We start from the raw sequence: 24,325 nt of genomic DNA on the forward strand, positions 1-24,325 counted from the left end.
ATTATTTGTTCTAGTTCTGTGAAAAATACCATTGGTAGCTTGATAAGGATTGCATTGAATCTGTAGATTGCTTTGGGAACTATAGCCATTTTGACAGTATTGATTCTTCCAATCCATGAACACGGTATGTTTCTCCTGTTTGTGTCCTCTTTGATTTCTTTCATCAGTGTTTTATAGTTTTCTATGTATAGGTCTTCTGTTTCTTTAGGTAGATATACTCCTAATATTTTATTCTTTTTGTTGCAATGGTGAATGGTATTGTTTCCTTAATTTCTCTTTCTGTTTTCTCATTGTTAGTGTATAGGAATGCAAGGGATTTCTGTCTGTTAATTTTATATCCTGCAACTTTACTATATTCATTGATTAGCTGTAGTAATTTTCTGGTAGAGTCTTTAGGGTTTTCTATGTAGAGGATCATGTCCTCTGCAAACAGTGAGAGTTTCACTTCTTCTTTTCCTATCTGGATTCCTTTTACTTCTTTTTCTGCTCTGATTGCTGTGGCCAAAACTTCCAACACTATGTTGAATAGTAGTGGTGAGAGTGGGCACCCTTGTCTTGTTCCTGATTTCAGGGGAAATGCTTTCAGTTTTTCACCATTGAGGGTAATGCTTGCTGTGGGTTTGTCATATATAGCTTTTATTATGTTGAGGTATGTTCCTTCTATTCCTGCTTTCTGGAGAGTTTTTATCATAAATGGATGTTGAATTTTGTCAAAGGCTTTCTCTGCATCTATTGAGATAATCATATGGTTTTTATCTTTCAATTTGTTAATGTGGTGTATTACATTGATTGATTTGCAGATAATAAAGAACCCTTGCATTCCTGGGATAAAGCCCACTTGGTCATGGTGTATGATTTTTTAAATATGTTGTTGGATTCTGTTTGCTAGAATTTTGTTAAGGATTTTTGCATCTATGTTCATCAATGATATTGTCTGTAGTTTTCTTCTTTTGTGGCATCTTTGTCTGGTTTTGGAATTAGGGTGATGGTGGCCTCATAGAATGAGTTTGGAAGTTTACCTTCTTCTGCAATTTTCTGGAAGAGTTTGAGTAAGATGGGTGTTAGCTCTTCTCTAAATTTTTGGTAGAATTCAGCTGTGAAGCCATCGGGTCCGGGGCTTTTGTTTGCTGGAAGATTTCTGATTACAGTTTTGATTTCCTTGCTTGTGATGGGTCTGTTAAGATCTTCTATTTATTCCTGATTCAGTTTTGGAAAGTTATACTTTTCTAAGAATTTGTCCATTTCTTCCAAGTTGCCCATTTTATTGGCATAGAGCTGCTGGTAGTAGTCTCTTATGATCCTTTGTATTTCTGTGTTGTCTGTTGTGATCTCTCCATTTTCATTTCTAATTTTGTTAATTTAGTTCTTCTCTCTTTGTTTCTTAATGAGTCTTGCTAATGGTTTGTCAATTTGTTTATTTTTTCAAAAAACCAGCTTTTAGCTTTGTTAATTTTTGCTGTGGTCGCTTTAGTTTCTTTTGTATTTATTTCTACCCTAATTTTTAAGATTTCTTTCCTTCTACTAATCCTGGGGTTCTTCATTTCTTCCTTCTCTAATTGCTTTAGGTGTAGAGTTAGGTTATTTATTTGACTTTTTTCTTGTTTCTTGAGGTAAGCCTATAATGCTATGAACCTTCCCCTTAGCACTGCTTTTACAGTGCCCCATAAGTTTTGGGTTGTTGTGTTTTCATTTTCATTCATTTCTATGCATATTTTGATTTCTTTTTTGATTTCTTCTATGATTTGTTGGTTACTCAGAAGCGTGTTATTTAGCCTCCATATGTTTGAATTTTTAACAATTTTTTTCCCTGTAATTGAGATCTAATCTTACTGCACTGTGGTCAGAAAAGATGACTGGAATGATTTCAATTTTTTAAAATTTATCAAGGCTAGATTTATGGCCCAGGATGTGATCTATTCTGGAGAAGGTTCCATGTGCACTTGAGAAAAAGGTGAAGTTGATTGTTTTGGGGTGAAATGTCCTATAGATATCAATTAAGTCTAGCTGGTCCATTGTGTCATTTAAAATTTGTGTTTCCTTGTTAATTTTCTGTTTAGTTGATCTATCCATAGTTGTGAGTGGGGTATTAAAGTCTCCCACTATTACTGTGTTACTATTAATTTCCTCTTTCATACTCGTTAGTGTTTGCCTTACATATTGCGGTGCTCCTATGTTGGGTGCATATATATTTATAATTGTTATATCTTCTTCTTGGGTTGATCCTTTGATCATTATGTAGTGTCCTTCTTTGTCTCTTTTCACATCCTTTATTTGAAAGTCTATTTTATCTGATATGAGTATTGTGACTCCTGCTTTCTTTTGGTCTCCGTTTGTGTGAAATATTTTTTTCCAGCCCTTCACTTTTAGTCTGTATGTGTCTCTTGTTTTGAGGTGGGTCTCTTGTAGGCAGCATATATAGGGGTCTTGTTTTTGTATCCATTCAGCCAGTCTTTGTCTTTTGGTTGAGGCATTCAACCCATTTACATTTAAGGTAATTATTGATAGGTGTGGTCCCATTGCCATTTACTTTGTTGTTTTGGGTTCACGTTTATACAGCCTTTCTGTGTTTCCTGTCTAGAGAAGATCCTTTAGCATTTGTTGAAGAGCTGGTTTGGTGGTGCTGAATTCTCTCAGCTTTTGCTTGTCTGTAAAGCTTTTGATTTCTCCTTCATATCTGAATGAGATCCTTGCTGGGTACAGTAATCTAGGTTGTAGGTTATTCTCTCTCATACTTTAAGTATGTCCTGCCATTCCCTTCTGGCCTGGAGGGTTTCTATTGATAGATTAGCTGTTATCCTTATGGGAATCCCCTTGTGTGTTATTTGTTGTTTCTCCCTTGCTGCTTTTAATATTTGTTCTTTGTGTTTGATCTTTGTTAATTTGATTAATATGTGTTTTGGGGTGTCTCGACTTGGGTTTATCTTGTTTGGAACTCTCTGGGTTTCTTGGACTTGGGTGATTATTTCCTTCCCCATTTTAGGGAAGTTTTCAGCTATTATCTCCTCGAGTATTTTCTCATGGCCTTTCTTTTTGTCTTCTTCTTCTGGGACTCCTATGATTTGAAATGTTGGGGTGTTTCACATTGTCCCAGAGGTCCCTGAGGTTGTCCTCATTTCTTTTGATTCTTTTTTCTTTTTTCCTCTCTGCCTCATTTATTTCCACCATTTTATCTTCTACCTCACTTATCCTATCTTCTGTCTCCGTTATTCTATTCTTGGTTCCCTCCAGAGTGTTCTTGATCTCATTTATTGCATTATTCATTTTTAATTGACTCTTTTTTATTTCTTCTAGGTCTTTATTAAACATTTCTTCTCAATCTTTGTCTCCAGGCTATTTATCTGTAACTCCATTTTGTTTTCAAGATTTTGGATCATTTTTATTATCATTATTCTAAATTCTTTTTCAGGTAGATTCCCTATCTCCTCCTCTTTTGTTTGACTTGGTTGGCATTTTTCTTGTTCCTTTACCTGTTGGGTATTTCTCTGCCTTTTCATCTTGTTTAGATTGCTGTGTCTGGAGTGGGCTTTCTGTATTCTGGAGGTCTATGGTTCCTTTCTATTGTGGAGGTTTTACCCAGTGGGTGGGGTTGGACGATTGGCTTGTCAAGGTTTCCTGGTTTGGGAATCTTGCATCGGTGTTCTGGTGCGTGGAACTAGATTTTTTTCTCTCTGGAGTGCAATGGAGAGCCCAGTAATGAGTTTTGAGATGGGTCTATGTGTTAGGTGTGACTTTGGGCAGCCTGTATGTTGACGCTCAGAGCTATGTTCCTGCATTGCTGGAGAATTTGTGTGGTATGTCTTGCTCTGAAACTTACTGGTTCTTGGGTGGTGGTTGGTTTCAGTGTAGGTATGGAGGCTTTTGGATGGTCTCTTATTACTTAATGTTTCGTGTAGTCAGGAGTTTTCTGGTGTTCTCAGGTTTTAGGCTTAAGTCTCCTGCCTCTGGATTTCAGTCTTATTCTTCCAGTAGTCTCAAGACTTCTCCAACTAAACAGCACTGATAATAAAACTTCTAGGTTAATGGTGAAAAGATTCTTCCCCATGAGGGACACCCAGAGAGATTCAGAGTTACATGAAAGAGAGGAGAGGGAGGAGGGAGATAGAGATGAGCAGGAGGAGAAAAATGGGGACTCAAGAGGAGAGAGACAGATCTACGCAGTTGTCTGTTCCCAGAGTGTTCTCCGTAGCCCAGACACCCACAAAAATTCACAGAATTGGATTGGGAAGAGAAAGGGAAAGGAGGGAATAGAGGTGTTCTGAGGTAGAAAATGGAGAGTCAAAACTGGGAGAGAATAATCAACACACTCCTGAATAAAAATGGGAACTGAATATTGGCTTCTTAAATGTCCAAAATTTATATCACATACTGAAAAACAAAGATTAAAAATCTAGAGTAGAGGTTAGACTCTTAAAAATACAATATTAAAAAGAAAAACACAAAAAATTTTAGAAATATATATGAAGTTCAGTTTAAAAATAGGGCTTCTCTCTTTTTTTTTTTTTGGCAAGGTTATAGTGAGATGAAAATGAAAATTAAGAAGTAGTAGAGGAGTAATTGAGGACTTTAAAAGGAAATAAGAGAAAAAGAAAAAAAAAAAGAAAAGATAAAAGAAAAAACATGAAAAAAAAACAAGAAAAAAATTTTTTTCCTAATTATAAAAATGGTAAAGATCTATGAAAATGAAAGTTAAGGAGTAATGGGGGAGTAATAGGGAATTTTAAAAGAAAATAAAAGAGAAAAAATAAAAAAGAAAAGAAAAAAATTTTTTTTAATTAAAAAAAAAAAAGTAAAAATATATTTAGGAATTTCTCTGGAGCTGTTGCGGTCAGTGTGGGTTCGGTTCAGTTTCAGATAGCTCCTCATTCCAGCTTACACTTCTCCATATCTACAGGCCCCTTCCGTTGTAGTCGGTGTTACCTACAGGGATTTTAATCTGTTGCACCGGTCCCTTCTGAAGTGGTTCCCTTTGTTTATTTGGCTTCTGTTTGCCGGTCTCTTCAGTGCCTAATTACTGCCCTGACACAGGCGGGCGGAGGTGGCCTCTTATTCAGGTTCGCTAGTTCCGTTGCGCTGCGGGAAGGTGGGGGGGTGCTGCTTTCCCCTCTATGCTGTTCAGGCTCCCGGCTGCTCTATATGGAGCGTGCCCTGTGATGCGCGTGGTTCCAGCCCTGGGGTGTTCCACAAAAGCACGGACTCAGCTGCGCCTGTGTTTTGTGCCTTCCCCGCCCGAGCAGCTCAGGCAGCCAGGGGCTTCACGGGCGCACTCTCCCTGGGTGCGGCGCGCCCACTCCCTTCCGCGGTCCCAGTCTCAGTTTCCGCCCGCACCAGTCGGTGCGTGCGCCTTCTGCCCTCCGCGTCCCCAGCCCCAGTCCCCGCCCGCGCCGGTCGGGTGCCTGCGCCCAGTGTCTCACCGCGACCCTCCCAGCGGATGTCGACCATCCAGAATCTCAGGAAGTCTTTGGTTAGAAACTGGAGGCCTGTTTGCAGTGTGGCAGGGGATGCAGTCTTTGGGGCAGAGCCTGCCCCTTTCCCCTCCCCCCTGCCTCCAGCCTCCGGAGGGGCTGGGCCGGTCCGCAGCCTGCGAGCTCCTCTGAACTTGCTCAGTCCCTTTGTTCTGTGAAAGGCTGGCAGTGTGTTCGGGCCGGTTAATTTTCTCTCTTTTGCTGTCCCACAGTTTAAGTTGGTAACTCACAAAAGCTCCCTCCAATTGTCCTCAGGGCACTCAGGCCCAGTCCTTACCCTAAGCAATGCCATCTGCTCCTCTCCGTTCCGCCCCCACTTGCTGGTGGCAGATGTGGGCATCTGGGGGTACTTTTCTGCTGGGAGTTGCTTTTAGGCACGTAACCTGTGAGTTTTATTTATTGTTCCCCTCCCAGTCAGGTTGCCCTCTGAGATTGAAAAACTTCCCCCAGACCCACCAGTGCGAGGGTTTCCTGGTGTTTGGAAACTTCCTCTATTAAGACTCCCTTTTTATCTTTTATATTTTGTCCTACCTCCTTTTGAAGACAATGGGCTGCTTTTCTGGGCGCCTGGTGACCTCAGCTAGAGATCAGAAGTTGTTTTGTGAAGTTTGCTCTGCATTCAATTGTTCTTTTGATGAATTTGTAGGTGAGAAAGTGGTCTCGCCATCCTATTCCTCTGCTATCTTGGCTCCTCCTCCTCAGCTTTATACTTGTAAAGATGATGCTGGTTTATCACTGTGGCGAAGTCATTTTTTTAACCTTACCTCATAAAGTTTCTTATTATAATAGATTTTAGTTTATGAGCTTTTTTTAAATAAAATCTTTTAATCAAAATTACTTATTCTTTTGATAAATATTTGTTAACAGTTTGTGTTAGTCACTGTTCTAAGCACAGCAAATGCAGTCATGAACAAGAGTAGACAAACCCTTCTTAAATAGGGTTTCTTAAGTTCATGGTTATGTACACAGTGTTAAAAGAACAAGTAATATCACCAAAACAAAATACTGTGAACAGCTGTATTTTTCATGATTTAATACATTTTATGTATGAAATTTCTTCAGCCTTAAAAAGTTTAGTTTTTACATATGACCTAAGATTAAAAACATAAGTTTCTTCACCAAATATTCTCTATATTATCCCTATTAGCTTAGATAAATGTGATTCCTCTTCTGAGCTGTTCCTGAGGCTCTTTTCTAAGCCCTTCAATGTGGTGGATGAAGAGTTCCTATCCTCTAAAGAAAAGAGCTACAAATGAGGAACAAAGCCATGTTAAGTTGAGTCTTGTATTGTTAATAAGTATGTTAATACAGTTAGGAAACTTGATTCTATGGCACTCAGTTTTCTTGTCTGTTTCAGTTCACTTCAGTTCAGTTGCTCAGTTGTGTCGACTCTTTGCAACCCCATGGACTACAGCACACCAGTCCTCCCTGTCCATCACCAACTCCCAGAGTTTACTCAAATTCATGTCCTTTGAGTCAGTGATGCCATTCAACCATCTCATCCTCTGTTGCCCCCTTCTCCTCCCACCTTCAATCTTTTCCACATCAGGATCTTTTCAAACGAGTCAGTTCTTCGCATCAGGTCGCCAAAGTATTGGAGTTTCAGCTTCAACATCAGTCCTTCCAATGAACACATGGGACTGATCTCCTTTAGGATGGACTGGTTGGATCTCCTTGCAGTCCAAGGGACTCTCAAGAGTCTTCTCCAACACCACAGTTCAAAAGCATCAATTCTTCGGTGCTCAACTTTCTTTATAGTCCAACTCTCACATCCGTACATGACTACTGGAAAAACCATAGCTTTGACTAGATGGACCTTTGTTGGCAAAGTAATGTCTCTGCTTTTTAATATGCTATCTAGGTTGGTAACAACTTTTCTTCCAAGGAGCAAGCATTTTGTCTGTTTAATGGGCATAAATTACTTTGTGTCCTGGCTTTCTCATAGGAATATTGTAAAAGTCAAAAGAGAGGACTTACAGGGAAAAATTTGTTCTAACTTAAAAATGTTATTTTCTTACTGCTGTTTTGAATGACTCTTAAGTGATATATAAAGTAAGGAGTTGAAAGTATATTCCTTCTTGATTCCTTCAGGCTTGGATGGAAAAAAGAAAGTTTGAGATAAGAAGGGACTCAGCATTCAACTTAAAAATAGTGTGAGTTTTGATAAGGTATCTACAGCCTCCTTACTTGTAAAGTGATGAACTTCAGTTAGTTGCTTTCTTCTTTCCATTACATTAGGAAAGGCCTAAAGTATGACTGTGTGGATCATAATTAACTGTGGAAAATTCTGAAAGAGATGGGAATACCAGACCACCTGACCTGCCTCTTGAGAAATCTGTATGCAGGTCAGGAAGCAACAGTTAGAACTGGACATGGAATGACAGACTGTTTCCAAATAGGAAAAAGAATACGTCAAGACTGTATATTGTCACTCTGCTTATTTAACTTATATGCGGAGTACATCTTGAGAAATGCCGGGCTGTAGGAAGCACAAGCTGGGTTCAGTATTGCTGGGAGAAATATCAATAACTTCAGATATGCAGATGACACCACCCTTATGGCAGAAAGTGAAGAACTCAAGAGCCTCTTGATGAAAGTGAAAGAGGAGAGTGAAAAAGGTGGCTGAAAGCTCAACATTCAGAAAACTAAGATCATGGCATCTGGTCCCATCACTTGTTTGGAAATAGATGGGGAAACAGTGGAAACACTGTCAGACTTTATTTTTTTGGGCTCCAAAATCACTGCAGATGGTGATTGCAGCCATGAAATTAAAAGATGCTTACTCCTTGGAAGGACAGTTATGACCAACCTAGATAGCATATTAAAAAGCAGAGACATTAATTTGCCAACAAAGATCTGTCTGGGCAAAACTATGGTTTTTCCAGTAGTCATGTATGGACGTAAGAATTGGACTATAAAGAAAGCTGAGTGCCGAAGAATTGGTGCTTTTGAACTAAACTGTGGTGTTGGAGAAGACTTTTGAGAGTCCCTTGGACTGCAAGGAGATCCAACCAGTCCATCCTAAAGGAGATCAGTCCCGTGTGTTCATTGGAAGGACTGATGTTGAAGCTGAAACTCCAATACTTTGGCTACCTGATGCGAAGAGCTGACTCATTGGAAAAGACCCTGATGCTGGGAAAGATTGAGGGCTGGAGCGGAAGGAGACGACAGAGGATGAGATGGCTGAATGGCATCACTGACTCAATGGAGATGAGTTTGATTAGACTCCGGGAGTTGGTTATAGACAGGGAGGCCTGGTGTGCTGCAGTTCATGGGGTCACAGAGTCGGACACGACTGAGCAACTGAACTGGGACTGGAAAGTATGAGAAATTTAGAGAAGATCAAGTGATACAGACAGGAATAAAGAAGGACAATCAAGGAGAAAAGGAGAAAGAGGTGATGGGAAAGGAAGCGAGGGATGGAGAATAAAGAAAAAGAAATTGGCACAAAATATATTAGCCCCACTTTCAATGAATGGGAAAATAGCCAAAAGGCAAGTGGAAAAACATAACAAAATACTGACTTAATTTTAATGCACAGACTTGTCATTTGCTGTGAAATACACTAAGTCGATGTATTATTGTTAATATTTTTTAGGGGATGGGAGGAATTGAGAGATTGTGATTGACACATGTACACTACTGACCTTATGTATAAAATAGGTAGCTAATGAGAAGATACTGTACAGCACAGGGAGCTCTACCTAATGCACAGTGGTGACCTGAGTGGGACGAAACCCAAAAGGGAGTGGATGTATTATTTGTGTGGCTTATTCATTTTGTTGTACAGTAGAAACTAATACAACATTATAAAGCAAGTATATAAATAAGTAAATGTTTGTTGTTCAGTTGTGTCCAACTCTTTGACCCCATGGACTGTAGCCCACCAGACTCCTCTGTCCATGGACTTCTCCAAGCAAGAATACTGGAGTGGTTGCCATTTCCTTCTCCAGGAAAAACAATTATACTCCAACAAAAGTTAATTTAAAAATACTTGTCTTATCTGAAGACTACAGGCAGCCAATATTGTTATCATTCTCTGAACGCTGTAGAGCTGTCAAGCAAGTCAGGCTTACTCAGCTCAACTAAAAGCAGTTTGACAACGGTGTCTTTCCTCCCAATTTCAGGAACCGTAGCCACCTGAGTACCACAGAGCTCCAAGGAGTGCACTATTTCTTCACTCACTGAGAAATTCACATTCCCTGAAAGAAAGAATGTGTTGATCTGAGCTTAGAGGTCTCAGGGACCTCTGCACATCGTGTCCATTCTGGTGCTCTTGAAATCCCCAGAATCTACACAGTGTCCTAAGTTTTGTGAGCAATTCAAAAGCTTTTGTTGTTGTTCAATTGCTCAGTTGTGTCCAACTCCTTGTGATCTCGTGGACTGCAGCATGTCAGGCTCCCCTGTCCTAAACCATCTCACAGAGCTTTCTCAAACTCATGTCCATTGAGTCAGTGATGCCATCCAACCATTTCATCCTCTGTCATCCCGTTCTCCTCCTGCCTCCTATCTTTCCCAGCATCAGGGTCTTTTCCAAGGAGAAAAGCTTGCCCCTGATTTTAAGGAGCTGGCAGGTGCAAGGACGTGTATAGTATCCACTGAAGTCTTTGGCTTGTGGGGTCCAAAGAGGCAAACCCACTTTGAGGAACCTTCCTATTTTCACCATCTTTGAGTGGAGCGGTCTCTTCAGAGAACTCTCACTCACCTAGTGATTTGGCAGTAACCAACCAGAATACTAATTGCCTCTCATCTGCTCAGAGGCAGGAGGAATATTGGTCTTTCTCCACAGGACAGCCGTGAAGTCAGGAGAGGCTTCCAGCTGCACAGCCACCTGTAGCCCCTAGGGGGCAAAGCGACACCAGAGAGAGATGTTTAGAAAGGTAATAAGATGACACATGGGATGGGCAAGGGAGAGAGCCTGGAGTGAATCTGAGGTGTTAAAAAGAGACAGATGGACTTCAAAGAGTAGCATTGACATAAACAGACTGCATGTATAAGATGAATTAAAAGCTTTGCCTACAAAGGTCTGTATAGTCAAAGCTATGGTTTTTCCAGTAGTCATGTACAGATGTGACAGGCTGGGCGCCAAAGAATTGATGCTTTTTTTTTTTTAGAATTGATGATTTTGAACTGTGGTGTTGGAGAAGACTCTTGAGAGTTCCTTGGACTGCAAGGAGATAGGACCAATCAATCCTAAAGTAAATGAATCCTGAATATTTTACTGGAAGGACTGATGCTGAAGCTGAAGCTCCAATACTTTGGCTCCCTGATGCAAAGAGCCTACTCATTTGAAAAGACTGTGATGCTAGGAAAGATTGAAGGCAGGAGGAGAAGAGGACGACAGAGAACGATATGGTTGGATGGCCTCCCCCACTCAATGGATATGATTTTGAGCAAACTCGGAGGTGGTGAAGGACAGGGAAGCCTGGTGGGCTGCAGTCCATGGGGTCACAAAGAATCAGACACGACTGAGTGACTCAATGACTAAATGGGAAGCTGCTGCATAGCACAGGGAGTTCATCTCAGTGCTCTGTGTTGACCTAGAGGGGTGGGATTGTGGGTGGGAGGGGGTGGAGGCTCAAGAGGAGGGGATATATGTGAACATAGAGCTGATTGAGGGCAGAAGGGAAGGGGACGACAGAGGATGAGATGGTTGGATGACATCACTGACTCAGTGGACATGACTTCACTATTTCTCCAGGAGATAGTGAAGGACAGGGAAGCCTGGTGTGCTGCAGTCCTTGGAGTTGCAAAGAGTCAGACAGGACTTAGCAACTGAACAACAACATAATTACATTAAAAGTTTGTATCAACTTCATATCAAACATAGATATTTGTAAATATGTTTAATGTAAATATGTATTATGTTTATTAATTTTTTTGGTACCAGTAATGGAGGAACAAGGAAAGTGAAAATAGCATGTTGTCCTGAGGAAATTTAGGTACTGGCTTAGACTCATGAGAATTCTCCCAGCTACCTTTGTAGTGATAGTCCATTTGGAAATTCCTCTTTCAATTTTTTCCTTCCTTCATTTTTTTATCCACACACTCATCTGTTAAATTTAAAACATTATTCATTTATGGTAAACTTTTATGCATATAAGCACTTCTATGATATAAGTGCCTCTTGTCCTCAATATGGTTTGGTTGCAGGACATAAACGATGCCATAAAGAAGAATTATATTACATATGGTTAAATGCAATGTGTGTTAGAAGAAACGTACAAAGTAAGTCATAGGAATTTAGAGGAAGACTTAGAAAATCCAAATAATGGGATTGAACAGTGCTGACTCTTGTCATTTTTGGACTCTCGACCTAGGTTATAATAAAATATTTTTTTTGTAAGCTTGAGAAATGAAAGAAGATCTAGAGTGTGTCAGCTTTAGTTTCACAGCCAATGTTTTATATATTTTTGAAAAAAAAAAAAAAAAAAAGCTACTTATGCCCCTTAACCTAGGACCTGATTATTAGTGGCATGGTAATATATGTAATTGGAGTCATGGGTTACTTCAGTGATCTGGAAGAGATGTTATGGGCAAAAAGCAATTTTAAATTCATGCTTAATTTGGGAATGTCCTTACCCAAATATACTTGGGAAGGTGGTTTAAAACCGTGGCCTTGAGTGTGAAGGCTTCTTTGAGGATCACAGAGTAGGGCATCGTGAACTCCAAGAAGAAGGGCTGGAAGGCTTGGAGAGAGGCAGTCGAGAGAGACACCAAGTCCAGTGTCACTGGACAGACACAGGACCCCTGCCTTCCACTCATTGATGGTATCAGGGACTGTTACTCACTCCTACTTCAGTTACACCCAAGGAGCTACAGAGGACGGCCATGTGATGAACAAAAAGCAAGCAAGTGAGCTGGTTATTTCTAAGATGGTAACTGGGCTTCCCAGGTGGCTCACTGTTAAAGAATCCAGCTGAGTGACTGAGCACTCATGCACAAGATGGTAACTTATGAGTGTGACCCAATATCATACTTTTGAGTCCTCTTAAAAGAGTTAGGGGCTTCCCAGGTGGCTCAGCTGGCAAAGAATCCACCTGTGATATGGAAGACCTGGGTTTGATCCCTGAGTTGGGACAATCCCCTGGAGAAGGGAAAGGCTACCCACTCCAGTATTCTGGCCTGGAGAATCCCATGGACTATACAGTCCATGGGGTCTCAAAGAGTCAGACAGGACTGCGCAACTTTCACTTTCACTTTCAAAAGAATTATAGAAATTAACACTATAATCAAAAAAAAGATGGAAAAATAAAAGGCATTTCAGTGATTCAGCTTCCCCCAACATGGTCATGCCTTCCACAAATCTGTACAACCATTAGAAATCTGACAATAGGGACTCCCTTGTTGGTCCATTGTTAAGACTCTGAGCTCCCAGTGCAGCGGCCCAGGTTTGATCCCTGATCAGGGAACTGGATCTTGTATGCTACAACTAAGACTTGGGGCAGCCAAATAAATAAAATAAAATAAAATAAATCTGACTGTAGACTTGAAATTGTCATTGAGCTTCCCTCTTTAAAATACTATTTGACAACTTTATAATTCTAAAAGTGGTTTATTCCACTTGCTTGTAGGATTGCTTCAGGTTTGCTCTTCAATACGGCATCTGTGCTTGGTGTTAAATCCGCCCGCAATGCAGAAGACCCGAGTTCGATTCCTAAGTTGGGAAGATCCACTGGAGATGGATCAGCTACCCTATCCTGTATTCCTGGGCTTCCCTTGTGGCTCAGCTGATAAAGACTCTGCCTGCAATGGGGGAGACCTGGCTTCAATCCCTGGGTTGGGAAGATATCCTGGAGAAGAGAAAGGCTACCCACTCTAGTATTCTGGCCTGGAAAATTCCATAATTAGTCACTTCTTTTATTTTCTAGAAGTGCCAGGAATACATACATATCTACAATTGATGAATTGGTATAGTTAGACCAGAGTTTTGTAAATTAGCCTAGTCCTGTTTTGAAATGACAGATAATTAGAGAAATGGTTGGAAATAATGAAGTCATGTTTTTACATCTATAGCAAATGTGGCTGAGTGGAAGTTATTCACTTTATTACCACCAAGTCCTAGATCCAGGCTTCTGGGAAATAACTTCTCACGGTCGTAGTGATTGGCTTTGAATGGATCTCTCCCATTACCACAGTATCTTCCTCAGTGGCAAGGGCCACTTTGAATATTACAGTGGGAAGAAGAATATGCTGCTTTGAGAAAGTTATTTCCATACACTGTGACATATGTGAATAATGCAGCTAAATATCTAGTTTTTCTGCTAAAATTAAAATGTTAAAACAGTTGCACTGGAAACCATGTTCAGCCACTCATTTTCTGAATGGATAGAATCTTTGTCAAAAGTAGAAATGACTGGACTTCTCTGGTGGCACAGTGAATAGGAATCCGCCTGCCAGTGCAGGGGACATGGGTTCTGAGGTCCCTGGTTTGGGAAGATTCCACATGCCGAGGGGCAACTAAGCCTGTGGGCCACAACTCCTGAGCCCGAGTACTATAACTACTGAAGCCCGTGTGCCTAGAGCCTGTGGCCTGCAACAAGAGAAGCTACCACAATGAAAAGTAGCCCCCCACCCACCGCAATCCAGTACAGCCAAAAACTTTTTTAAAAAGTAGAAATGACAAAATCCTGGAGAAAGTGTAACCTAGTGTAGGAGAGACTGGAAGGAAAGTGAATGTCACTCAGTCATTTGCGACCCCATGGACTGTCCAGTCCATGGGATTCTCTGGGCAAGAATACTGGAGTGGGTAGCCAGTCCCTTCTCCAGGGGATCTTAACAACTCACGGATCGAGCTCAGGTCTCCCGCATTGCAGGTGGATTCTTTACCAGTTGAGCCACCAGAGAATGGTGTATATTTTGGGAGTGAGGGTAGTTGGGGAGGGCCTCCAAAAACAGGAGAACTTTCACATTAGACAGAAGCAGGAACCCTAAGCTGCCCTTTAGGCAAGATATCTCCAGCTGTAAGAAGAGTCATTTCAATTATCAATGACAAGAGCTGAACAATGCCAGCGTTATTAGTAGAGAGATTCTTGCAGTGTTTTTCTTTCTATAGGTCCATAAAAGCAAATTTAATGTTTTGACTTATCTGTTTTTAATGTGAAAAAAGGCAAGAAATGGAACAGTATAAACTTCTGAACTAGAAAGGGATGAAAGGGAACATTCCCTATCCAGTATGTGTATATATATATACATATTTTTTTTTTTTTTTTGATGGGGCAAAGGAAAATCAGGACACAAGAATCATAGCATTTGCTTGGAGTTGAAGTGGCAGGAAATAAAAATCTTAACAACTAGTAGCAGAGGTTCTTTGGTCTGCATTTTCTTAGAACATGAACACAAATAGATTCAGAGTTAAGGCTGGTAACAAAGTGTTCCCTTCTTAAGTGGACTTATTTTCAGAAACAACTGTTGAAGGACTGATAAATGAGGAGACTGTACAGAAATTGTTTATCCTTCCCTCGTGGATTTTTTTCTGCATTTATACAGTTTCATTTTCTGGGTTTTTCTTTGCCATGGCCACTGACTTCTTAACTTGGCCTCCGACTTTCTTTTTAATGTTCTTTCCTCAGAGTTTTCTAGGGTCTCAGTTCTCTACTCAGGATCTGCCAGTCTGCAAGACCAGTTTATCTTGAAGGTACAGTAGGGCTTCCCTGGTGACTCAATGGTAAAGAATCTGTCTGCCAATACAGGAGACTTGGGTTCGATTCCTGGTTTGCAAACAAGTTGGATACAACTTAACTACTAAACAACAACAACAAATAGGAAATAGAGTGACCATACTTCATTTATAGTGTTTAGTTGCTAAGTTGCCTCCAACTCTTTACGACCCCATAGACTGCAGCACGACACGCTTCCCTGTCCTCCACTATTTCCCGGAGTTTGCTCAAAGTCATGTCTGATTGAGTCAGTGATGCCTTCCAACCATCATTTAACTTAAAAGTTATTTCTCTTTCTTTGATAGCATTCCCTTTGCTTAAAGGGTCTTTTTTCTCTCATACACTTGCTAAAATGCTCTTCATTCCATATGATACATCTCCTATATGAAAAAACATCCAGACTTCTCAGAATTATTCTCTTCTGATGTGCACTTCATCCACTTGCTATAGGAATAATTGTATTTTATCTTATTGTTTATTTTTTTTTTTGCTTATTGAATGACAGCATAATGTCCAATGCAGTCAAAAGAAGTGGCTCCTGCCGTGGCTGTATTTATTTTACCTGGATGATAGAAACTTATAGGATCAGGATGGAATGGGATATTTGAGCTTTAAGTTGGTGAATACCTTTAAGTCTGTGTCCTGGAAAGAAAATAATTACCAAATCAAACACAAATATTTAAATATTATATAAAAACCCCACTTTGTGTTAAAAATTGTAATACCTAATAAGTGAATTACATTATTGTTTTACATAACCAAGAAGAGTTCAAAATACTCAGTGCAGCAGTGGAACAATAAAATTTTTCCAAATTTTTTCCCTTGTATTCTTTTGCATAGCAAAGCTGAATATTGTAAAGGTTACGTTATAAAGCCACAGAGCATGTTAAAAGGAGCACAGCCATGTGAACATACATTCATAATCAGCCGTGTGTCCTGCCTTGGCTCTGTTACAATGAGCTGTGTTCCTTAAGCAAGTCCCTTAATCTCTTTATGTTCCTGTTTCCTCTGGAGAAAAGCAACGATCCAGACTGGGTACTTTCTAGTATTTTTTATTCATATAGTGTTCTATTAATCCTAAATAATTCACAAGGCAGACTATTAATGGATATATGGGCTTTATTGTCCCCTAAGTTCCCCCCTTTTTATTTTTTCATAATTGGTGGTGAGTGTAGATAGTTTGGTGAAAAAGGTCCTGACCAAATGAGTTTGTTTAGTTTGAACAATTTTAGTTGAAAGGCATTGGTATAATATGCATGTAACCATTAGGACAATTATTAGTGTTATAATTCCAAATCTAATACTATGTATAATGCTTTGTAACCATCCTCAAGGGTCTAGGCCAGATAATTGATCAGCTAATTGTTCAGCTAAAGTTTCCAAATTAGTGGAAGAGGGCAGACTTTTAGAAAAGGTTTCAAAGATTTCTTTCTGTAATAATTGTACATTCAGGGAGGCTTATCATGTATGTTTTGTAAATGAAATTTGATCCGTTCCCAGTTGTAGGCACTATGATTAAATTGAACAGGAGTAATACAAAATCGAGTAGACCTCCAATAACATTTTAGTATCATTTGTTTTTGTAAATCTGTTAATTGATCTCCAATCCATTTGATGGCTCTTTTTAGTTCCTGTATTTCATCTTGAATTTCCTCATCTATCTGAGCCTGAGTGGCCCACATAGTATGAGCATCGTTAGTCCAATTTTGGATAAAACTATGTGTTTGAATTGAAGTTTGTAAAGCAACACCGGCGACAGCAGCAGTGGTGCAAATAGCCATTAATCCCAAAATGCTAAGAATCAGCCATCCGATGAATCATTTAGATCATCAGAGTAATTTAGTAAGTAACCTGGAAGTGAGCCCGGCCATGGGGCCTTCTTCCCAGGGCTGTTGGAGATTTACTGGTAACCATAAATTACGTCAAGATCAAAGAAGCAAAAGGGATTCATTTCTTAAGGAAATAGAAGAGTTAAGACAGGTATATAATTTGCAATTTATACAAGTTACAGAACATAAAATCTTATTGAATTGTAAGTTTCCTATAGCTATAACAAAAGGAAGGGGAACACAAGCTTGTGTGAAATATGACTGATTATAATGAAAGGAATAATGACTGGAACTGCGACTAGTCTCTCTGAAATATCCAGTCCAAGTTATAAGTTCTTTCGGTGCTCGCGGCAAGCTTCCAAATGTCTCATTGTTTAGGCCCAATCCGTTTATTGAGGACGATTTGAGGGCGAGGGGGTGCCATTCCACCGTCAAGCCAACCAAGAAGTCCTTTGTTATGGTAATATTCCATCGTAATATTGGTAATCTTCCATGCTATTTGAGTAGCATAATCATATATAGTGCTGTTAATATCATCTGAACAGTCAGATAACCACATACCATGGGGTCCCCAATCAACAATGGTGTTATTGGCCACAAACGTTAATTTTCCTGATTTGGCTTGACACCTGTCCCAATGAACAGGAATATACTTTAAGTTCTTATAAGTAAACCCTTTGCATAATGTTTTTTGTCCTTTCCCTAGAGTTTCAGTAGTGTTGACGTGGTTCTCATAAGAAGAAAGGGCAGTAAATAATCCAAGCAACGTCCGAAAGTCCCTTTTTGGAGGCGGGACAAAAGCCCAAGTTTGTCGGCTAACATTTATGCATAATTCTGCTGGGCCCATGCATAAAGGAAGGATTTCATAACCTAGAGAAATACTAATTAGTCTCCCTTCCTTCTCAGGGTGTGAGGGCCCTTTCATGCTCCAGGGAGAAGGCACATGTATGGAATCATTGGTTGATACGATCGGTCCCTTTTCTGTCTATCCTACAATCTGTAATAAAGGTGGGTTTGGTATATAAGCCCAGTAAGTATGATTCATTAATTCAGCTTGAGCAGGGGAAGGAAAAGCAAGCAAAGCAAGCATAGCAACAAAAATATTTTCTGGATTCCGAGGCATTGCCTGCCTGTTGAGAAACCAGATATTCAGCTTGATTAGTAAGGGTTTTTATCTGTCCCCAAGAGGGGAGATCATAAGATTGATGCCGTCGAGGGTGGTGCTTTCTGGAGATCTTTAGAGTCGCCATGGCTTGTATTGGAATTTCTTCCTCCTGGGGTTTTTGCTGTTTCGTCTCTAGTTGGAATGCTGGGGGCCCCCTTAGGTTGAATCTTCCGAAGAGGAAGCCATGTGAGTTCGTTGGATCCATCTGGAGAAATACAAGCTTACACCTTTCCCTGTAGGATTAGTTTCCCAGATTTCCATTGATTAGTTAACCCGTCTTGGTACCAAATGGACAGCAAAAAAGAAGAGTCTTTCAGTTTCTTGAAATGGTTTTCTGCTCTTGTCAAGAAATCTCCCTGTGGTAAGTTTAAAAAATTTAAAACAAATAAAGCTGTATTAACAATAGTTATAGGTTTAGAGAATAGCTTATTTTGAAATCTAGTAAAGTCTGTTTTAGATAAGGAAGATAGTAGTGTTCCTGTGTATTCCTCCTTTTTTAAAATAATTTTTTTTTATTTGTAGTTTCAGTGTGTGATGTGCTTGTTTGATTATATATTGTGCTTGTGGGTTAAAAGGAATACCTGTAACATGTTTAATAGAAAATGATTGTAAAAATTGTTTGAAATAACTTGAAGTATAGGCAAGGCCATTGTCTGTTTTTATAGAACTAGGAATTTTTATTATAGCAAAACAAGCTAATAGGTGAGTTATAACGTGTTGTGTAGCTTCACCGCCAAGAGGTGTGACCCAGATAAAAGAAGAATTTGTGTTGATACAGAAGTATAGGAGAAGAAGGAGAAAGTTCAGGGCAATGAGTTATATCTATTTGTCATAATTTATTAGGTTATAATCTCTGAGGATTAATACCTTGTGTAATGGGTTGAAGATGTAGGGGTCTACAAGTAGAGCAATTATTAATAATTTTTTTTTTTTTTTTTTAGCCTGGCGGTATGGGTATGGTGTAGAGAGCCAGCATTGTTGTGTAACAGAGCATGCTGTTTTTCCGGAGTAGCAAAGGAAACAAGTTTATCAGCCTGTTCATTACCATGAGTCATAGGACCTGGAAGACAGGAATGTGCTCGATTATGTGTAATATAAACGGGAGAAATGTGGTTTTTAATAATGGATTGAAGTTCGAAAAAAAAGTTGTTGAATAATAGGTTGATTGGAGTTTATGGTGGAAGTTTCTATATTTTTTAATACAAAAACTGAATATGAGGAATCAGAGACTATATTAATGGGGTAGGGATGTAGGCAAATAACTTGAATAAGGGTATATAATTTGTTTTGTTGAGCAGAATGGAATTTAGTGTAAAAGACTTTATCCTCTTTGAAAAGACCAGAATGAGCCTTTGGCATTTTTAGTCTCATCTATGTAGAAAACTTTAGCTTGAGTTATAGGCTGTGGGCTGATGATGTGGGAAATAATAAATTCAGTATTTTTGAAGAAACTTCATAGCTTGTTAGAGGGATAATGAAATGAAAATTTCCCAAAATATTCTAGAAAAGCTATTTGGAAATCAGTAGAAGTTTGCAATGTATTCTCAAATTGAGATTTATTAATAGGTATTACATTTTTATGGGGATGGGAGCCAATTAGAGTTTAGTACTATTTCTTCTATTGATAATGATTAGAATAATTAAATCAAGGTAGGACATAAGTGACTTTATTTCTCTAAAATGGGTATAGATCCATTTTATTGGGTGTTCTTGTTGGGCAAGAAGTCTCATGGGAGAATGAAGAGAGGCCAGTACAAATAACTTTTAAGGTAAATCTACTCTAATGAGGGTAAGAAAATGTCTTTGTAGTTTGTTTTGCACTAAATAGAGTTTCTCTTGTACCTCTTGAGAAAGTGATTGAGGGCTATTTAGATTAGGATCTCCTTTCAAAGTATTAAATAGATTAATTAGTTGATAATTAGCAATGCCCAAAGAGGGCCTAATCTAACTTATATCGCCTAAAAGTTTTTGAAAATCATTCAAGGTTGATAATTTATCAGTATGAATCTGTGTTAGTTGAGAAGTAATGTGTTGTTTATTAATAATAAACCCTAAGTAATGGTAAGGTATAGAGGTTTAGATTTTTTTCAGGGGCAATGATTAATCCAAAGTTGTTTAAACATTGTTGAGCTATATCAAACGTGTGTTGAGTTTTTAAAACAGATGGAGCTGAAAACAATATATCATCTATATAATGAATAACAAGAAAGTCAGGAAATTGTTTTCTCATAGGCTCAAGGGTTTTAGTTACATAGTACTGACACATGGTGAGAGAATTTATCATTTTTTTGAGGCAGTACAGTCTATTAATATCGTTTATGAGGCCCGATGTGATTAGGAAAAGGGAGGGAGAAAGCGAATTTTTCTCAGTCTAAAGGGTGTAGAGGTATATTAAAAAAGCAGTCTTGTAAATCAATAATAATAATGTGTCAGTCTTGAGGAATAGTGGTAGGTGATGGGATCTCTGGTTGAAATGTACCCATAGGTTTCATAGATGCATTAACTTTTCTAAGGTCTGGTAAGAGACGCCATTTGTTATATTTCTTTTTTATAACAAAAATAGGAGCATTCCAAGGAGAGCAAGATTTCTCAATATGTTTTAATTCTAATTGTGTATCTATAAGTTCTTTAGCAGCCTGTAATTTTTCTTTTGTAAGGGGCCATTGCTCTGTCCAAATAGGCTTGTCATTCTTTCAAATTATTTTAATAATTGTTTTGTTTGTTAAATGAGCAGTGGCCCCTAGGAAAAATGTGGAATGTATATCTGAGTTTGTCATTGCATAAGTAAATCCCTTTTTATTAGATTAAGGGGTGTATGTATCACAGAAGGTTGTAATGTAGCAGGCTGGCCTTCTGGTGCCTCATAAGGATAAATTTGAATACTTTGATAAACTTCTTGTATTTTGGTTTGAGGAACTCCTGTAATTTGGCAAGAAATTTTCTGTATAGGCCAAGATTTGGGCCATAAGTGTTTGGAAATAATAGTGATGTCAGATCCAGTATCAAAGAGACCAGAAAATCTTTTATCATTTATTTTGATATTTATATTTGTTTGGGTATATTCAGATACCAATGATGTCCATAAGGATTGTTTTTGATTTGTATTACTTGATCCATCTGTCTGTATATCATGAGAGGAGTTAATAGCAGTATAAGGTAAAAGAAGTAATTGAGCAATTTTGTCCCCCTTTTTGAATTGCTATATAATCTGAGATGACATCATAATTTGAATTTTTCCTTTATAATATGAATCAATTACTCCAGGGTGAACAGTAATTCCTTTAGAAGTCAAACTAGATTGAGCAAGTAAAAGGCCGAAAGTTTGTGGAGGTAAGGGTCCAAAAAGTCCGGTAGGTATTTTAGAAGGGATTGTTTGAGGGAAAAAGAGAAAATCATTTAGGGCTGATATATCGATGGCAGTACTGCTGGATGTTGAAGATTTGAGGGGAAAGATGGAGTTTGTCCCTGATTTTTGTTGAAGGGGACCCGAGGAGTCCCCTGTTTGAAGTTTCCTGAAATAAGTTTTCTTTCAACATCCTATTTAGATTGGCAACCTTTAGCCCAATGCATCTCTTTATGGCAGCGAGGGCAAAGTTTTGGAAACCTTTTATTATTTTTAGTTTTTTCTGTATATTTCTTAGGGCAATCTCTTATATGGGTCTTATCCCCACGTGTAAAATATCTTTCATTTCTCTTTTTATAAAAGCTGCAGCCATTGTTTCAGCTAACATTTGCATTTTCTATGTCTTAGATCCCAGATTGTCAAACCTTCAAATAATCAATAACAGTCCCAGTCTCACATATTGGAGTGATAGCACTTTAACATTCTTGATTTGCATTCTCATATGGAAGCAGTTTTCCTAGTTGTATATTGGCTTCCTTTCCAATCACAATATGGGAAATAGCAGTTTCTAGTCTAGCTAGAAAATCAGCATAGGTTTCATTAGGTCCTTGTAATATCTTAGTATAAGTACCTGTATGTTCTCCTTGAGGAGTAATTTGATCCCAGGCTTCAAGGGTAACTTCTTTCAATTATTCATGCAATAAAGGAGGGCATAGCATTTGAGCTTCTATTGCCTCAAAGAACAGAGAAAGCTTCTGTCATAGATATCAAAAAGGGGGTAGAAAGAGTATTTTTCTCATTAGTTTAAATGGAACTTTACATATATTTTCAATTAGTTGTTTAGAATAGGTAAAAAGAATACCTCAATGTTGTAAGAGTTCTATTAGGCCCTTTCTCAAGACATTCATCCAGAGATAACTTTGGCACAAGATTAACCAGGGAGAACAGGTTCCAGATAATGTCTCTGGGCAAGATATATTGTTGCTGTGCAATCAGGGGTACAAGTCTTGATATACAAGTTCTTAGGCAAGATTTGTTACAATTATAATCATTAACATAGAGCCTAAGAAAAGCATTTCCACGAGTAAGACATTGTGCTGTGTGATCATTAGTTCTGGACCTAAAGAAAGGCCAGTTTTCTGGCAAGATACATTGTTGCACAAGGCTTAAGGAAAGCATGAGGGAGAATGTTTGTTTCCTCTTTATAGGGCCCTGGACTGTCTGCTTAAGCTTCCAGTCTTTCATTTCCTCATGCTTTTAGGAGAATACAGTTGTCAGGGAAAGGGGTTGAGAAAACATTTTGTAACCTCTTCCTGCTGGGAAGGGGCATAGGCCTTAAATTGTTGAGGCAATATATTCTCCTCATCTTTATGTAGAGGGTCTCTGATCTAGGGGCCCTGAGTAATGGCTAGAGGAGGCAGTGGAAACTGCAGGAGCATGAGTAATCATTTGTAACTTAAATGCTTAAGCCATTTAGGTATAAAAATTATTATATAATTACAGATATAAAAAGCAATCAGCAAGAATAAGATGACTATGATTATTAGTCAAGATAGTTTCCCACCATTTGGAGATAAGCCTCTATTTGCTGATGTGAAACCAAACGTCCCTGAAATTTAAACCAATGGTGAAGTAAAGTAGAGAAATGATGGGGCTTTCCAGCCATTTGACCCATTTCTTAGTACTTACCGACCTCAATAGGTCCCGACCTCAATAGGTCCTGAGTCACACCGTCCGAAATGCCACGTGTACCAGGTCCTCGTTCGGGCGCCACTTGTTGCGGTCCTTTAATGGACTGGAACCTGGTGGTCCGGAGTCGATGATAAAAACCACTACAGTATTGTAAAGTAATTCGTCTCCAACTAATAAAAATAAATGAAAAAAATTAAAAAAAAAAAAGAAAGCAAAAGAGAGAAAGAGGCTAGTATTCCTTGGGTTACACAGAGAACCAATAAAGCCCTAATACAAGGCTTGTACTGCTCACGGAGGCACAGGGCGTCCTCTCGAAGAGGTCTTGAAAGCCTGGGCAGGAAAGTGAGCTTGGCAGGTTTCTACGCTCCAGAGAATTAGCCAGAGGGAGAGAGAGAAAGAAAGAATGACACGGGGACCCAAGTCTCTAGTGGAACAAGGGTATTTTATTAGCAGAAATGCAGGCTTATATATCTTTAGTAAAATGATTGCTCAGCCATTACAAAGGATGAAATCCCATCAATTGCAACAAAATGGATAGTCTAATACATACAAGGTCGCTGATGCTGAAAAGAGTCATTGAAGGGAGCTACTGAAAGGAATCCAAGCAGGTACCCTTTCCCATGATCTCAGTCCTGAGAACTACATGCAGCTCTACTCATTTCCGGAATAGGGACTGATAAGGAACAGAGAATCCTTGAGAAATGACACACAAAGGAAGAAAAGTGCAACATACTGGATTCCTTAAAGTTGAACGTCCCCTGACAATTCATATAACTAGGTCCTTCCCACACTCCCAGTGTTGCACCAGAATGGTGACAAGTGTAGGAAGAAGGTATTAAGAGCATTTCAGTTACTAGACCCTGTGACTCTCTGGGAATTTGAAGATGAAACAAACCATTCTTACATAGAATCCCGAGAAAACACTTTCTGAGACAGGCAGATAACTGTGTAAGTGCCAAAATTAATTTGATTTTATATGTTAGGGAGCAAATTCCTATGAAGTGCGTTCTTTAGTGTAGTTCCATAAGTTTTTTCTTTTTTACCTCATAGTCTTAATATTACAAGTTTTAGTATTGTCCCTTGAAATCACTGCTATAATTTGCTAAATCATTTCACTATACTTAGACATTTAGATTTATTTCTATTACATTAAATTATGGAGCATTTAACATTTT

General features: G+C 38.9%; 1 long non-coding RNA gene and 2 pseudogenes across 1 annotated transcript; 1 reads left to right on the forward strand and 2 right to left on the reverse strand.

The window, feature by feature from the left end:
- Positions 1 to 24,325, reverse strand: part of LOC122679945 — a 101,325-nt pseudogene that overhangs the window by 16,910 nt on the left and 60,090 nt on the right.
- On the reverse strand, positions 18,338 to 23,625 carry LOC122680770. The gene is made up of 3 exons (XR_006336780.1): positions 23,148 to 23,625; positions 22,090 to 22,213; positions 18,338 to 18,471 (listed from the first exon to the last, which is right to left on the reverse strand). It is a non-coding gene; the product is annotated as an uncharacterized LOC122680770 (long non-coding RNA).
- LOC122680769 overlaps positions 18,338 to 24,325 on the forward strand; it is a 29,210-nt pseudogene continuing 23,222 nt past the window's right edge.

Source organism: Cervus elaphus, chromosome 22 (genome assembly GCF_910594005.1).
Source record: "Cervus elaphus chromosome 22, mCerEla1.1, whole genome shotgun sequence".
NCBI classification, from domain to species: domain Eukaryota; kingdom Metazoa; phylum Chordata; class Mammalia; order Artiodactyla; family Cervidae; genus Cervus; species Cervus elaphus.